At 46.6% G+C, this 17,848-nt stretch overlaps 1 protein-coding gene across 9 annotated transcripts in view; it reads left to right on the forward strand.

Moving 5' to 3' along the window:
* Positions 1–17,848, forward strand: part of LOC135896516 (mucin-19-like) — a 379,214-nt gene that overhangs the window by 232,182 nt on the left and 129,184 nt on the right. For 4 of the 9 annotated variants that reach the window (XR_010562722.1, XR_011515081.1, XR_010562720.1 and 1 more), the window contains exon 1: positions 9,404–9,645. The exons of the other annotated variants lie outside the window; for them this stretch is intronic. The gene's annotated coding sequence lies outside the window, so the exon portion shown is untranslated. Of the gene's footprint in view, positions 1–9,403; positions 9,646–17,848 lie in introns of those variants that run through there. 9 annotated transcript variants of the gene reach the window in all.

Genomic DNA, 17,848 nt, shown 5'->3' on the forward strand with positions numbered 1-17,848 from the left:
CATGTGTATTTGTAGTTTTACGACACAAATGAAGTTTTCACACTACTAAACGAAATGCTGTGTTTGTGTGTGTGTGTGTGCGCGCGCACGGTTGTGTGTGTGTGTGTGTGTGTGTGTGTGTGTGTGTGTGTGTACGCGTGCGTGTGTACGTGCGTGTGTGCGTGTGTTTGTTCGCGGTCCAGTGTAATGCGCCTCAGGCCATATTGCGCCAAGACAAATTAAATGCTATTAGATTGATCTAGATGCAGAAGAAATAAAACTCTATTCGATACCTTGCGGTTATACTATCATCTGCAATGACCCGTGGTTATTGATATATGCGAGCTATCGAAGTAGTGTGGGGAAGCGAAAAAAAGATTCACGATTCAGAACGCCAAGCGACAGGTCACATATTCTTTGTGTGTGCGTGCGTGTGTGTGTGTGTGTGTGTGTGTGTGTGTGTGTGTGTGTGTGTGTGTGTGTGTGTGTGTGTGCGTGTGCGTGTGCGTGTGTGTGTGTGTGTGTGTGTGTGTGTGTGTGTGTGTGTGTGTGTGTGTGTGTGTGTGCGTGTGTGTGTGTGTGTGTGTGTGTGTGTGATCTCTAGTTTGCCATGAGCTCTAGTGGCATGATTCAAGTGGCGTGAGATGGTATTGCGGGAGCATCATCCAATAATAGGAGAAACGGTTCTTGAGTCCAGGAAAAGTGTTTAAGGAATGAAACGTATTTAATTTTTTATCATTCGCTCAATATTGTTGTTAATGTTTTGATGTCAACTATAACTGGCACTGAATTTGAGTCGTTTCTGCGAATAGAAAGGCGTGATTTTAACGTTCGTTAGCTTTGTTTTCTCTTGTTTCCACATCCCAGTTTCTCATAACGTAATCATAGCACGTGAGTCATGTTCGATGTTTCAGTGTGCAAGGTAGCACTAGTTATGTAACATATATTGCCAGTATTAGTTATCGCAATTTGACTGTGAGCGGTTCCGTATTTTAAGCACACTGTTTCGCCAGAAAGGATCCAAACTAGAAATGTTTTCCGAACACTGATTGTTGCAGGATAAACCGAATCCGTGGAGTTCCACTTGACAGCTTACTTAGACTGCTACGCAGTCTCTTTACACAGAGACGCGCTTTCTCGTAATCACGGCGTGAAATGTGATGCACTAATGTAATTTCCGCAATGCAATGTAAACGACAAAGATTGCTCTGCGGCTCGACGAGACGTCTAACAAAGTTCTGCAGGCCGCGCCTGCGTGACTCATTTAATCGAATGACGCTCTACGCAAGAGGACATCGCCGGCTCACTGATTCGATCCTTTATATAGCACGCATTCATCATGTTTAGCGCGTGGATAGGATGACGTTTGCCCAGCTTCCTTTTCGGTAAGTGGATTCAAACGCGGGGGCGCGTATCAGACAGGGACTCGCGCATTTGCATAACCAATTTGTGGGTCGCGTTTGCATAGCATAACCCCAACTGCATTCGCGTGGCTTGTTCATGCGTAGTTGTAGAAATTGGTCGCTTGAAAGGTTAGCCGTGTATGTAGTACCAAATATCCCTTAACCCTGGCTCGAAAAGCGATTCGTGCACTAGTACAGTACTTGAAGTGCACCGGCTTAAAAGACCGTTTGTAGTGTCCTTGTGTATAGTGTCCCTCCCACACATACTCAGTGCTTACTCTCTCCATTTCTTCCTCTTTCTATTCCCCTTTCCCCATCCCCAAGTGTAGGGTAGCAAACCGGATGCTGTTCTGGTTGACCTCCTTGCCTTTCCTATCCTTGTTTTCTCTCTCTCCCTTATCCCTTACCTTACCAAATCTCTTATCGCTTATCCAATCCCTTACCCCTTACCAAATACTCGCGGAGAATTTGCTTTCAATTATTTAACACCGGGTTTTGTCGCTTCAATTCTTTCTTCGCTTTTATTTTTTATTTTTTTTCCAGCGAAACTGTATAGGTGAGTTTCACAACAGTTCTTGTGCGGTGGCTGTGGCGGTGACGATTGACTGCGTGATGACTATAGATGAGACACAGGCACGTGGTGAAGAGCGCAGCCAGTGTAACAAAGCCGGCGCAGCATACAGATTAATGTTTCACAAATAGCCGAGAGTATTGAAGTAGTAAGCCGCAATATAGCGAACCTTTCGAAAAGTCTCGGGTATAGCGAATGAGTAGCACTGGATATAGCGAGGGCGTTTGTGACTTGTGATAGATTTCCGGCAGCGGCAAGTCCATGGGCTTCGACAGGGTCGCCGTCTCACGTAGATTCGCCGTCCTTTGATGTATGAGTCGCTTGGATTTGCATAATTCTTCGAAGCTCTTTCTTTCATCCGCGTTTCTTATTTCTTTTTTTTTTGCGTGTACATATCGCCTTTTATTTATCCAGGATACGTACGCCTGATCAGAGCATAAGAAAAATCCCTAGGAGTATAAAACCAACGAGAAATTAAGACAAAAAAAGTTATCGTTTCCTATGTGCCATCGCTTCCCTCAGCGGTGCCACTCCTTGCGAAAAAGTAAACTGCGTGCCTCATTCGACGTTTGAGGGAACGGGAACGCGAACTACCGCTTTGGCCGAAGTTGGGGGAAAATGGAGCGAACCGGGATTTCAGGGACGAACGGGCTGCAAACTTCTCGCTGGAAGGAAATGTTAGAAAGAAACAGAAAGGTAGCAGCGCGCGACCAGCAACGACAACACCGCCGCCTCCGACGCTACCGACGAGAAAGTGAGGCGGCCAACAACAACGACAACAACCACAAGCCCCTCTCGGAGGCACGACAGAAAACAACGACAAGAAAGTGGCGCCGCCAAAAACTACGACCACCACCACCACCCCCGCGACGCCCGACAGAGCGTGAAAAATGAATAGGCCGCGCATATTTCTTTCGCAGGCCTACGGCCATGCACCCCCAGAGATCGCCATCTCCTCACGGTTGCGAAAAGTGGAACGCGGACCCCCCCTCCCCCCTCCCCCCGTGAGTACGTACACGTAAGCACGTTCGTACGTAGGTACGTTACGAAGGGGGTGCGTATCCGTATACGTACGTTTGGAAGCGCGAGCTTGCCTTCGCTTTGCAAGACGGATGCTGGCACGAACGCGATTCAGGGGTAACTCAATTTCGCCTCGGCAGCTCGTTCTTGGCCCGGAGCCGAAGAGCAGGACGGCGTCGACGAGCTCGCTAAAACGGCGCAGCGCTGTCAAGGTAGGAGCTCGCGCAAGCCAGCTATTCGAAGAGGTTGAACGTAGTGCGCCGGTTAACTGTGTTGCTCCGCCACCGTGTCGTCTGCTTTCGAAAATGGCGAGGATGCGAGTGGCGTTAACAGTAACGAATAAAGCACGCTGCTACACGATGACACGTTCGGAAAAATCCAGTGCCGACGCAGCAGACGTCAGACAAAGCGGAGACGTTCGGAGTTGTACTGAGAGACTCTGAGAGCGCGTCGTCTGCTGAACAGAACCAGACGCGATTCCACGAGGCCAATGGTATGTGTCGTAAAAGCGGTTCGGCGAGCGTGCGACTTGGTGAGTAAGAAAGACGCGATAAACAGTTTAGCTGTAGAGGAAAATGGCACGAAGCTGCGAGAGCTCGCGGACGTGTGTAAGCGCCGGGCGATGTCAATCAATCCCATGCCGGTGAATTGTGTCTTTCCCTGCGCATGCATCTGCCGTTATGTCGTCTGCAACGCAGATCGTTAAGCAGACGTGACTGGCGGTGCCGGCACACCTGATTACGAAGTACTTCAGCAGGAGTCTTGATAAGCATTTTCTTTTCTGTGTGTGCGTGGCCTCCAGTAAGCGCCTTTGCACAACGTCATTAAAAGCAGTGATACGTGTTGAAACGTAAGGCTACGAGGCATACAATTATAAGTATGATCAACTTGGCAATCGCGTTTAACACCGTGAATAGCTTCCTGTATCATCTCTTGTAGAACCGTGGTTCTCGCACAGGGCTTCTCTGCCGCTTGTCCAAATGCTTGTTTGGTAAATTTGAAGAGTTCAACACATGCGGTATCAACACGACGTTGTTTCGACAGCGTATGCCTCCTAAAATTCTTTTACAGAAGCTTTCCTCTGTTTGCTCTCCCTTACCCTTCCCCCAATGGGTAGCAAACCGGACACCCGTCTGGTTGACCTCCCTGCCTTTCCTCTCTTGTTGCTATCTCTCTTTACAAAAGCCACGACCATATTTTTTTTTTTATTATTGATATGATATAAGGAGATGTTGGCGCACAATTTAAGGCGCCGGCTACTCCTCATCTCTTGAGTGGTTCCGTCACACATAGTACAGGGTTCAAGTTTACATATCAAATAGTCTGTTCACCCAAGCACCAGGACTTATCACGCAGCGTTTCCACAGGAACACTATGACGTAAGGAACACATGGTACATACAATATACAATGTATATGTCTCCACACTTATGTAGATGAAAGTCTCAAAAGTACAAAAGATATTGCCGCCTAATAACACATTGTCTAGTCAGCGGGTGGTACATACATCGTGTAAATGCATTATCACATACAGTTATCACGCAGCGTTTCCACAGGAACACTATGACGTAAGGAACACATGGTACATACAATATACAATGTATATGTCTCCACACTTATGTAGATGAAAGTCTCAAAAGTACAAAAGATATTGCCGCCTAATAACACATTATCTAGTCAGCGGGTGGTAAATACATCGTGTAAATGCATTATCACATACAGTCACAACAGAACAGTCAACATAATATAATTCACAAACAGATGGATATACACAGTGACAATGAAATGAAGAGAACAATGAAAGTGCTAATAACTTCCAGCAATGCCGCTGTCTTCAAGAAAACTCTTTAGTGCTTTTAAAGCGCTCTTCTGCAAGGCCGTTGTTGGCCAAGGGCCCAAAATTTTCCTTAAACTGAAAGGTCTGCGGTCTAATTTAATTAGCGCTGATTTAAGTCGGCTTCTTGGTGTGTCGTGATGGGGGCAATCTAGAAGGAGGTGATATATATCTTCGTCTACAAATCCACAATCACATTCGGGGGTTTCCGCACGGCCAATTCTGTGTAAGAAATGCTTTGTGTAGGCAGTGCCTAGCCTTAATCGATGAATAAGGGTTTCCATAGTTCTATCTAATGACATTGAAAATTTGAATTCAATAAATGGATCAATATGGTATAAGTCCGAGCTCTTAGAATTCTGGTCAAACCATATTAGTATTCTAGTAGATGTATATACCAACAAGCTCAGTTTACAATCCTTTTGCAACATAGGTTTCTACACGCGTAAGAACTCGCGGCCACAAGTTCACACGAACGAGGCCACAATAACCTGAACACGCATACTGAGAAGCGCTTCACGTTTAAAATCTATTCGCTTCTCAGAACGCTTTGAAACGTTTCCACGCGCGTGCCTTAGAATACACGGCCACCGTGATGCGCAAGCTCACGTGAGCTCGGTAGAACATGCGAAGTGTTCTCGATCACGTGATTCGAGCTGTAGTACAGCGTGTACGAGCTGTCCAACTTCGCCCTACTTTCTTACGCTCAATGGCGACGTATCCTCGGCACGCTTGGTAGCCTCGCCAATACTGCACCGATTTAGTCAAACTCTTTGTGGAAAACGCGCGTGCGCGCGCGCTAAGGCAAAGTAGGGACAAAAAGTTGTATTGCGTAGGGTTGATGGGAAAGTGAGTGGAGATAAAGGGGCAAAACAACATCTAAAGTAAACATTTGCCCGAAGGCTTTCGCACTGAAGAAATAGAACGCGCCGCGTGGAGCCACTATAGTCGGCACGGATGATGAGAGTGCGGCACCAGCGAGGTGTATGCTGTGATTCTCGAGCCACGGAGAAGCAGTTACTGAAAACTCGGCGTCTTTCTTGTTTCTCCTTGGACGTGGAATAAAGAGTCACACGTAGAAGGTTTTTCCTTTCCACCTACATCCACTTCCAGCGCCCTAACGGGTTCTATCCGGGAGCGGAGCGCGAAATTGAAAACGTGATTGATATTTTCTGTCGGGGAGATGAGAAGCTCTGCTTCGCAGGCAATCTGCGAGCAATTCCTGACGCTTTCTCTCTCTTGCACCCCCCCGCCCGACATTGAGAAGATGTATGTGCCGTTCTTCGGGGCTCTCTGATCATTCTACGAGATACCCGCGCTGTTATTACTTGTGCATACTTGATTCGGAGCTCATAGCCTAGTGGAAACGAGACCGCCAGATGCACGATCCAAGGTGCTTGGAACCTTCTCGAAATACAAAGACACGGGAATATAAGCGCGTGAAACATTATTGAAGGATTTCACATTTGACTCTCCGCTAACCTCTGCTACGTTTGCGGAACGTTGAATATCATCTTGAAACGATACGGAAAGGAAAATACACCTCGTGCGCGCGGTAGACTCTCGCCATGAGATGTTACGAAAAAAAGATAACGAAGTTGACAACAGTAATACGTGGTCCTGGGCTAGTCGGTTCATACTGAACAATTTCAGACTGTAAGATTTATGGCCACTTAGCGCAAAATCGAAACCGAAAGAGGAAGGGTACGAGGTGAGCGCTTTCCGTTTCGATTTTGGACTAAGTGACCGTAAATCTTATCGTCTGAAATTGCACACGTTCACGACAGCAGCAAACGCTTCAAATGGGCCTCCAGGTGCGCGAAATGTTCAGTCTGTATTCAAAAGAAATTTTTACTCTACAACTGTCAGAAAGAGAAGGTACCCGCCAATCGCGATCGCAGACATATATTGGCAGAGACTATATTGGCAGAGACCACGTTTATGAAGGAAAATTCTTGTGAATTTGGTCCGTGATTCCTACATTATTCTGGGACACATATTGAAACACGTGGACGTTGTCCTATCATTTTCGCGATGCGTTCAAATGTTTTTGTTTTGTTTTCTATACCTGCACCTTCGTATTATAGGTGACGTTTTCGAACAGCCTACTCACTTGGACGCCAGGAACCTGAAAGCATCTAGAAAGAAAAGATTTGTTGAGTTCGACGATATTCAGAATTAGTGAGCTTCTCCACCACGGTAATACTCATTCATTATCGCTCTGATCGGCGCGCTGGCAACTATATTTTCCCACATTTTTCTTGGCTGTCCCGAAGCGTACTTATACCTTCCTTATCTGTTGTTTTTATCATCATAATCGTTATCTCATTTTACGTCCACTACAGGACGAAAGCCCCTCCAAGATATCTCCAATCACCCATATCGTGCGCCACCTGGTTCCACTTTATGCCTGCCGATTCCGTCATTTAATTTCGCCACCTGGTTCCACGCCGTCCACGGCTATCCTTCTGTTTCCGCGGCGCCCATTATGTAACCCTAACGAACTATCGGTTATCTGCCTTGAGCATTGCGTGGCCTGCCCGATGCCCTTTCTGCCTTTGATTATCATCTCATGTTTTAATTCATTTCGGGATACCGCCATCGCGTCTCGCCTTATGTGGAATGTTCGATCCACGTAGCATTGAGAGCACGTCGCTGTCGGCATCCGAAGTCACGTGACCCTTTCCTAACGCCAGACGCCCCGAACAGCCACGATAGGGAACGATCAAACGTCAAACACTCTGATGCCTATTAGATAGAGAGTGTTCGTGTGGGATAGAGAGGGGGATAGAGATAGAGAGAGAGGGTGTTCGTGTCTGAAAACGCCACGTGTCCTTAGCGCCTACAGGAATCCCTTCGCTCTCACCAGTGATTGAAAACTCGCTCGCTGAAAACCCCGGGAGACAGCTGGGCAGTCAGCTCTGGTGACAAGCTTGGAATCTTTCGCTTATGTGAACTGGCAAGTGAACATTAAAACACACACGCATAGAAAAAACAAAAACAAATATCGACTTGACAGGTCTGGAATGTCTTGCGCTGAAGTGGTTCCCAAGCAAAACGGTAAAATTACGGTTAAGAAACAAATACCGCGAGTCCGAGAGTGCGCAATCTTTGACCAAGAAAGGTCGGAGGCCAAATAATCGAGCGGATAAAAAAAAAGAAAGACCGGATATTCGGCTGTACACAGCCAAACAGCGGGAAAGGAAGGCAACAGTGAAAGAAGGAACGGAACTTGTCAAAAGAAATCAGTCCCTTCGCTGTAATCGACTCTACGACGTCGCCCTGTTTGAGGGCGCCGTGTACCAGTGTGGCCCCCTGGGATATTGCGCGACCTCCGCTTTTTCGAAACTCACCCTCCTGTGTTGCGTCAGGCGCACCCAAGGAGGTCGAATGCGAGGATACGAACTTGAAGATGTCACGAACTCGATTGCTTCTTCGCGACAATCGGTTCGACATCGCGCAACTCTTTGTTCAGTGCTTGCGACACGTTGACATCGCCCCCTCCTGGCCCGGGCTGCTCACTTCTCGTGAACCTCGAACGAAGAAGTCGACTGGATTCCTTCGCACGTGTGTGCTATGGATTTGGTATTAGTAGTCCCGCTGGATGACTGGGTGCAAACGTGGCGCTTCCATCTCTCTTTATTTTTTTATATTTGTTCTACTTTCAAGTTTATTCCAACGAGCTTGAAACTGCCATTCTGTCCGGCCGTTTTATTACTACTTCCGAAAGCAGTCCTAAACTTGTGTGTTGCAGTGAGGAGGCACTCACTTCGCGTGTCAGAGCTTCGCAGACGTCAGATTGCCTTGAGGGAAAAAAAAAATAACTTTTGCTGAGGAGCAGATCGATACTTCGGCGTACGTTCGCCTACATTCAACTCTGAGAGGTAAAGATTGCGCGGAAGAGAAGGGTGGCGGAAAAAATGTGGAGCACAGGAACTTCAAGGCAGGATATTGTTTAGTCCTGTGCAAACCACTTGAGACGCTCAAGACTCCTTATGCTGAAGGGGTCGTTTGGAAATACTTCTCACGTGGCCTTTAAGAGATGAATCAAGGAAGAAGACAAATGAAAGGCCTCTCTTTTGGGAAAAGGAAAGTAAGTGTTGAGTTTTGAAGCAATAAGAGAGGAGAAGGGGGGAACAGAGGGAGAGACAAATAGATGATCGTGAAGGAAAGACACGGAGGTTAACCGGGGGTTACCGCCGGTTGGCTGCCCTTTGTGGGAAAGGGGAACTGGAGTGCAAAACACGAGATAAAAGACATTGAAAGAAAGGAAGAGAAGGAAAACATAAGACTATCTCTATGAGCATTGCTACAAAAGTTTGTAAAGTTTCCACATAGTCTGTCAAGCCGTCGGACTTGAAAATCAACGCCAGTTGCATAATCTAGTTACTTTAGGTACTTTACAAAAAGATTAACGAAATATGATAAAGTGTTCAACGAAACGTAACAGCAGTGCGGACAACATGCGAAATTTATTTAATGATGATCATGACATTGCCGTCAAAAAAGTTATACGTTATAGCACGAGAGGGCGCTGATAAGTCCAAGGAGGGTCTGATAAAATCCGATCAAGGCGTCGTTTCAAGCTTACGTGGTTGTGGGCGTAGTACAAGATGCGCGGTGAGAACTAGCAAGTGGCAGCGTAGAAGATTTACGATTAGTAAGTGTCTTAATGCGCCGTCGTGACTGCGTTGTGGGAACAAATTTCAAACCGTGCGTGTAAGTACACGAGTTGCTTGGAAAATATAATCTCCGAGTGGCCGGCATTTCCTGTAGCTTCTACGAGGCTGAACGGCTTTTCGTGGCAGCTAGGTACGAAGAAAGCAGATCCACGAAAGGGTGAGTACAGTTCGTCGGAATCGCATGAAAGGAGCTGTTTCTGTTTGCACGCTTAAAACATTCTAAGCCCCGAAGCCAAACTAAGCGAGACAGCAAAACAAACAGCCCATGTAGCGATTCTTGCGCAAGAACGCGCCGAGCTGGAAGTACGAGTCCCGGGAAGCTAACCTGAGAGCATGAGAAGCTCGAGAAACAAGCATTTTTGTTTGCCTTTGTTTTCATTGGCAGTTCTCTTCGGGAGGTGGTTTTTCCGGGAATACGTGCCTAAATTCTGTGAGTTGGATGCGCCTATGTGTAAGGAGGCGCGGTTATATGAAAGGCTCTCGCAGTAGCGGCACTTTTTGTTTTTAAAACTCTTTCCGGTTTGCGTCAGACACGCTTTGGCAAGCACAGGAAGACGCTTGCGGAATACTGTAGTTGAATTCGCAGCTGCCTAAGCTTTCTGGAACAAGCACAGAAGGCTCGCATGCTGCCCTGTAAAAGACATGGTGTTCTCGTGGGCCTTCTGGCTTTTGAAACCTACTAAACAACGTCTTGGTTTCTACGTCTTCGACGATGAATAGATGACGTCGAAATGTTCCTATTTACACGGATAACAAGTGTTTCTGTTCGCGACCCATGTGCGCACAGCTGCACAGTTCCAGTGGTTCATTAGTTTTGTTTGTTTGTTTGCTTGCTTGCTTGCTTGCTTGCTTGTTTGTTTGTTTGTTTGTTGGTTGGTTTGTCTGTTTGTTTGACTGTTTGTTTGTTTATTTGTGTGTTTGTCTGTCTGTTTGTTTGTTTGTTGCTCTTCGCTGTGATAGCTTTTTGGGCGTAGTGTCTTGGCAGCTTGCTATCAAGGGGATGCAACAGAACCGACATCTGCGGATGCAGGTATCTGCATTAGCGACGAAGATCTAGCGAAGGTTTACAAAAGATGTGTGGTCCAACCGACCCCTTATTGGTCAGTGCAACGAAGTCAGATCGAAACAGATCACCGTATAGTTCTTCCAAAGGGGGATTAAGAAAAAAAAGTGGAGAGGGGGGGGGGTGCGGGCGTCTTGCAAGTCCTAGCAACTTACATATCAAGGATAGCTAAGTTGAATTATTGAGTTCTCACCCCTTCAGATTCGCGACTAAAGTCCCACGGGTATCTATAGGTAATCACGGGCTTGCCGAAGCCCGTGATTTATCTAAGTATTTGCATGCCCTTCACTAAATTCCCGCTTAGTTCTTTCAGGGTACTTATATACGATGTCCGCTATAGGAGATGAATCTTCCTGTATTGTGCACTGGCTCTGCCAATGCCCACTGCGCATTTCCTGGATGTTTAAAGGCGTTTCCAAAAGGAATGTCCAACGCAGTTGCTGGTTGACATTCGAAATTGACCTAGTCACCAGACGACGCCGCTCAGTAATCGTTGTGGAAACCCCTCTTTTACTTACCACCGCTGCTGAAAAAAAAAATAGCAGAAAAAGGAAAATGAAAATAATAAGGAAAAAATTGCGAGATCTGGTCCCGGGTTAAAAGCAGCTAAACGTAGCTTTACTAAGCGCCAGGGACCTCTTCTTGTAAGCTAGCCGATAACTCGTGAAACAACTAGATAAATTATCGGGATCAAAAGCGACGAGCTACTTAACTAGAAATTGTCATTATGTCAGTGACAGTAAAAGAAAAATGTATATCGTAATGAGTCTGGTGGGTCAATTTTGCATTGTCTCAGCCTTATTTAAGGAAAAGTTTGAAAAAGCATTTTTTTTCTTGTTGACTTTCGGGTGTATTGTTGAAATACCATTTTGTCAATATGTCAAGTTAGAAATGTACTGTAGGAGTCGTTGTGTTCGCAGAATGCGAAGCCGGTTAGCGAAATGTCAGATTACCGTACCTTAGAAGTGCTGCAAATTTCAAAGTGCGAATGAATGAAAATACGTGAATCGACAATTTATACCCCACCCGGACACTTTCAGTGGCTCGTTTGAATGCTGAAGCCGTACGGAATGAATGCCCTGTGGCCTCATTTTGTAGGCTCGCGGTTTCATTTTTTTTTTGTTCTAGTTCTGATTCTACGTTTCCCATCAATTACCGTCGATCCGAACACTAGTTCGGCGATCTACTATTCGTTATGGTTCAGTTGGCTCTTTAAAAAAAAAATAGTTGCGCCACTTTCCACCGATGTCACCGCTTCCCAACTCATTTAAGGCGTGCAGTAGGTTTTATATAACGCTCTTTTGTTAGCGGTATCTGCTGGAGTGACAAGAGTACTCAAACTACACATTTAACCCGGGGGAAATGGTGAAACCTCTCACCGAGTGCTGATAAGACTTGCGACGAGTGGCTATGGCTCAACATAAGAAAGAAAAAAAAGAGACAATGTTACCCGTTCTTTCAAACGAGGCATGCACTGTAGAGGTATAGCTACACTAACAATAATAATAGGCCAGCTGAATTACAGCGGCAGTCTAACCTTATCTTCCTGCAGTGCTGGGCAAAAACTTCAAGCAAAAATGAGGAATAATGAACGAACAGGTTGACTCGGAGTTCGACAGCTCTGGTGTTGAAACGCCGGGCTCTGCCCCTTGCAGCGGTGTTCCTTTTCATTATCTTTTTTTTTATTTCTTTTTAAACGCGTAGGGCACACATAATAGAGGGAGCAGTTGCGAGGACGGGTTTGGAGCAAACCAAGCCCCGGGAAAATGGCTCGATGTGCATGACGCAAGTCTCACCGAAAGGAGAGAAGCTAATAGAATCCCTGATCGTATTTCCGTGGTAATCTCGCTGAACCGCCCGTATCTGTGGGTTACTTCCTCTCTCTCTTTCTCTCTCTCTTCCTTTCTATCTGGTTTTAATGGGTTGTTCATTGCTGACTTCTTTGATGTCAGGGCTACACCGCGCACGTCTGATTCACTTAGCGTCAGCTAGATGCGGGTAGCGGCCCGATCGCGAAAGCCTGTATAAGCCGGTGGCTGACGCAAAAGCACCGGTGTTTGCGCAACTGGTGGGAAAACAGTCGCCTGCCTTGGGCATTCACCGAACCTGGCTCGGCGGTGAAGTCGGCACCGAAGGGGGTCGTCACACGAAACATCTAGGTTAAAAAGGGTCACTTTGACGAGAGGGGCCCGTAGATTAACGGGCCCGACCCGGCGCCCCTCGGTCTCGTAATCTTCGAAAGCGTGCCATCAGACCAGTCAATCAGAGGTAGAAGGAGCAAGGGACTTTGAACACTTCACTGGTTGAGGCAGAAGCGGCGCAAGTCGTGATGAAGTCTGTTCTACGGAGTTCATCTCGTGACAAGGGAACGACACGTGAGAACAGGCTCTCAGAGGTAGAAAGGGCAAGGGACTTTGAACACACTTCACTGTTGAGGCAGAAGGGGCGCAACTCGTGATGAATTCTGTTCTATCTCAACGATGTTGCGGTAAACGTGAGAAAGGAGTGATACACCGCGCCGGTAGAAAGGAGTGGTTGAAGGGTGAAAAAAGACGCTTATCGTTTTAATACGATTGCAGTACGTAGTGCAGTGCTTGGAGCTCGCTGAAGATGAAGGGCGGCCGATAGCGGTGATGACGTAACGAAAGGCTCGGGTGGCTCAATCCCGATGACTATATCGCATTACAGACGCTCAAATGTTGAACGAGGACGCGCGCGACCGGCCTGTAATGCGTGTGTGTGCGCGTTCGTGTGTGCGCGCGCGCGATCAGTGCCGAGTCGAAAAGACACGCTCAACATGCCTTTCTATGTTTAAAACGAAATTCATCTGTACGTGTAATTCTATGAGCACTGTTTGAGCTTTGCAGTGCGTTTATTTCATCTCGTATTCTCATTCTTTGCTGACTGATCAGTTTTCAGCTTCTGGTGCAGCCGTTGACAAAGCATTAGGATGGATAGCTGGGCGTGTTGGTTAAGCATGATCTGAAGTGAAGACACTAAAGAAATGATGGACGAAGATGTGTGTGTGTGTGTTCCTTCTTCGTCCATCGTCTATTTAGCGCCTTCACTTCAGATCTTGAGAAAGCAGTTACGAACGTGTACATCACCGGAAAGGAAATCTACCGAAATTAGCGCGAGGACATGTTTCATGTACATACATTACGTTTTTATATGTTTTCTTAAAATTTTCTTGAAAGGCGAAAGGGAGGTTTTAAAGAAAACACTAAAGCATAGAATGACATCACGTTGCACCTCCATTGACCAATCAGAGCACCCGAACGTTGCGCCCTGTGCGCTCATGTTGGGCAATGTCCCCTTCGCTGATCGAAAGACTGAACACGTTTTTCCGCACGAGAGGGGCTTGATTGTAACCCGAGGTTTTACGTTGTTACCAGCGTTGCGAAACGTCACCGACGTCCGTCCTCACGCCCTAGGGGTCGATAATGCCTTCAGGTGCGGGGAGCGTTAGAACAAGAGCGCAGACTCTCGCCAATGTTGCGTAAGTAACGATGTCACCCCCTAATAGGGTTTCAGTGGAGCATTTCGCGCATGATCAAGTGGGACGAGGAGTCTTGCACTGTCACTCGCGTTACCTGAAAATCGGGTCCCTTCTACGAAGTTCCCGGTCGAACCCCTTCTGCGCATACCGATGAGGCTCTGACGCAAACGGATGTCGTTCTATTCCTCCGAACCTGCCCTTTACGACAGTTATCTTTACCGTGACACTGTCGTCTTGTTAGCCGATGAAGCAGCAACCCGCTGATTACTGCCCCAAGAGACATTAGCGTAACCAGCCTCGAGTGGACCCAGCAAATGAAATATTTCCTGGTACGAGTCGAACGGCATTAGCAGAAAATTCGGAGGTGCAGGCAAGAAGAACCGGATGTCCCGGGAAAGCGAATCGCGAGAAAGTAATCCTCGTCACCGTTCCTTCGAAGAATTCCACTAATGCGGGCATGGCCTGTTTTCGTAGTATTTCCTCATTTGTTTTATCCGACGAATAGATAAGTAAAAGTAATAATGCGAAGGTACAAATACTACGTGGAAGTTTAGAGATCACTGGAAAACTTTCAACTGCGATGTTACCTCCTCATGAAACTCCTACGTGGTATTTTCTTTTCTTTTTTTTCCTTTTTTTGCTTTGACTACTCTCCGGGAGATGACGTATATGAAATTTCTTCAACATTGAGTTTCTCGAATAAATTATTTAATATAGCCCAACTATGCGTTTTCGGTTGAATTGTATTTGCACACTTTGGCCGAAGTTTTCTTCTTTCTTTTTTTTGCTTTCAGCGGGATTTGTGGCAGCAGGCTAATGACGAACAGCGTTCATTTCATTGTCAATACCATTCTTGGCGTTGCCAAACCAGTTTTCTTTTTTCTGGCCGTAATCTCACCTAACCAAACAAATCTGACTCGATCTCGAAGGTGGCGCAGTCCAAAGATGGTGGGCCGTTCTCGCGGGTGGGTGTGTACCGCTGGGTGCGCATAAGCTTCGCGGCCGCAACGCTAGATGGCACAGCGTGTCCAGGGCGAAGCGTGAGAGCGGATCCCGGCTGCAGTATACATGAGGCGCTTGGGATTTCGCGTATCCCGAGTGCAATGCCTGCGGTATCGAAGAAACTATAGACCATCTACTGTGCTACTGCCCATCATTTGAAAATGAAAGACAAGATCTCTGCACAGCTCTCAACCAGTTAGATAGCAAACCGTTCACCTTGAACAAGATCTTGGGACCATGGCCTCGTATATCGCAGCTACAAAAGGCCACAAAAGCACTGCTGCGATATTTGAAAGATACAAGATTGAGTCAGCGCCTATAATCCGCACTGAGTGACTGAACGATATCCCCGGTGGACTTTCTCTTCTTTCTTTAATCTTTCCGTCCCCGTTTCCCTTTCCCCAGTGTAGGGTAGCCAACCGGGCTCAGTCCTGGTTAACCTCCCTACCTTTCATTTATCATTTGCTCTCTCTCTCCTATTGTCATCGTAGATGTGTTCTCTCCAAATATTTAGTTTTCTTTCTTTCTTTCTTTCTTTCTTTCTTTCTTTCTTTCTTTCTTTCTTTCTTTCTTTCTTTCTATTTAGAGATTGCTGTTTCTCCACGAGATTGTACTAGCTCTACCAAGCACTGCCCGTATTTGTGACACGTTTCGTTCTTTGTTTACTTCAGCAACCAAATGGCGCTTTTCGGATAAATGGTTACACTTCCACATTGCTGTCGTCAACGCGCTTTTGCGCTCACCGGGACGCTATAGATAATCCGCAAATAGCGCGAACATCGCTCGTATCTGTTTACAGACATGAAAGCCTTGTAAAGTGCCGCGTTTTACGGCCAAGCCATCGCAAATATTGGCGTGCGCTGCGCATCAGTTAAAGGGGATCGACGGCGCGCGCGGGAAATGGTTTCGGGCTGTTTGCTAAGCAGGACGCAGGAATCAAGAGCCTACAGAGGGAGTAAGCGTCGCCGTGTGGAGTGGCAAGCACCTGAGCTAGATGTGCAAACATCTGTTTTCGATGGAGTTTCGTTTTTTTTTTTCGGTATTGACTTTGCGCACGAAGCAAATAAGGCTTTTAGCTGGCTGAATGTCAGCACAGTGTATCGCAAGTTGTTACTTTATTAGTATGATATATATACCGTTAAACGCACTGATAGAGGTACGCGATTCGAATTCAGCTGAACGTATAGCAGCAAGGGGCAACTAAACCTATGTCAATGCTTTGCAGAGCTGTACAGAAAGGTGCGAACGCTGACTATCACAAATCATCAGCTGGAAAGTCCAGTGGTTGCATACTTACCAACGGGAACAATTAGCAGTGGACCAAACTATACAGTCTTAGCTTTTTCATACCGACACTTAAATTCTCAGCCATACCGATTTACAGAGAGAGTCATCCATTGTGATGAGTCAAAGAAAAAAATTTAAGAGATTCGCAAGAAATCTTTCTTTGTGCGTGTGATCTCTGTCTTTCTTTGTGCGTGTGAACGGTGATCTCTGTCTCGACCGTATCGTGAATCGCCTCTCGGGGACCGAGTGCAGCGAAGCAGGAACGAGAGACGTATACCAAATCGCGATGCATACGCAATCCGCAAAAATCGAATTGCGATTTGCTCCGTCGTGTGGATAGAGCTAAACGTGTGCCCAAATCGCGATGCGTGAGCGTTTTCGCATTCCGGTTCCTCTGAAATGTGGCCGCTGTGGTCGGCAATCGAACCCCAGACCTTATTCTCAACAGTACATCACTACTGAGCTGGGTTTCTTCTTTCTTGTTTTTAAGGTTGTTCTCCGCTCGAAATACCAGGTGTGAAGTGACACGCACGCTTCACAGACAACGCAGTTGACGCGTTCGTCGGGAGCGCGAGATTCGTAGTCGTGGTAGACGTACGTTTTTCGTTCGTTGACGCACAGCCTCGTCTACTTGGTCATTATGTAGAGATAATTGTACACGATATAATGCACATGCCGGCCCAATTGAAAGTGCAAGCGTATTATAAGTTAGCGCCTAATAAGTACCGGTGGAAACATCTGTGTGTCGTTTGCAGTCCTGGTTGTCATCTCCTTTATTCTTGTCGCCGCAATTTAAGATTTCTTTTGTACCCATTAGGTGACATTATAAAACTTAATTTCAAGTCAGCGGCGACGTCAGTCGTTTACGTCAGTCTCTCTGGCTCATGTATTCTGTAACTCGAGGCTATTAGTTATTCAGCGCGATTCTGCAGACTTAACGTCACGACCATACCAAATGCTAGAAAGTAGTTTGACAGAAAAAAAAATATGCAGATAAAGCGATCATGCGCAATAAAACGTGCGTTCTACGCCACTGCCCCTTCGCTCAAACGGAATTGCGAAAAGAACGCTCTTTCTGTTCAACGCCGAATACAAAACACGAATGAAAACAAAAAAGAAAAAGAAAGGAAAAAGACAGAAGGACACGCAGACGAAGATGTAAGACTCGCAGACCTCAACTAGGAAATAAAAAAACGAAGAGGCTAGAATATTTTGTTGCTCGCACTCGTTTCCTAGAGAGAGAGAGAAAAAAAAATAATGCAGAGAAAGGCAGGGAGGTTAACCAGAGGTAGTTCCGATTGGCTACCCTGCGCAGGGGGAAGGGTTAAGAGGGATAAAAAGAGAAAGAGAGTAGAAGGGGGAGATAGAAAGAAAGGCGTCCTTGTTGCAGCTCACGAAGCCCGTGGAATTCCGTTGCGTAATGAACCATCCCTGCGAATTCCAGAACCTGCCCGTCTACGCATGCGCGGACGCCGATGGCATCAATAGAAATGTCGGCGAGGACGGACA

The sequence above is a fragment of the Dermacentor albipictus genome, chromosome 6 (assembly GCF_038994185.2).
Source record: "Dermacentor albipictus isolate Rhodes 1998 colony chromosome 6, USDA_Dalb.pri_finalv2, whole genome shotgun sequence".
Taxonomy (NCBI): Eukaryota; Metazoa; Arthropoda; class Arachnida; order Ixodida; family Ixodidae; genus Dermacentor; species Dermacentor albipictus.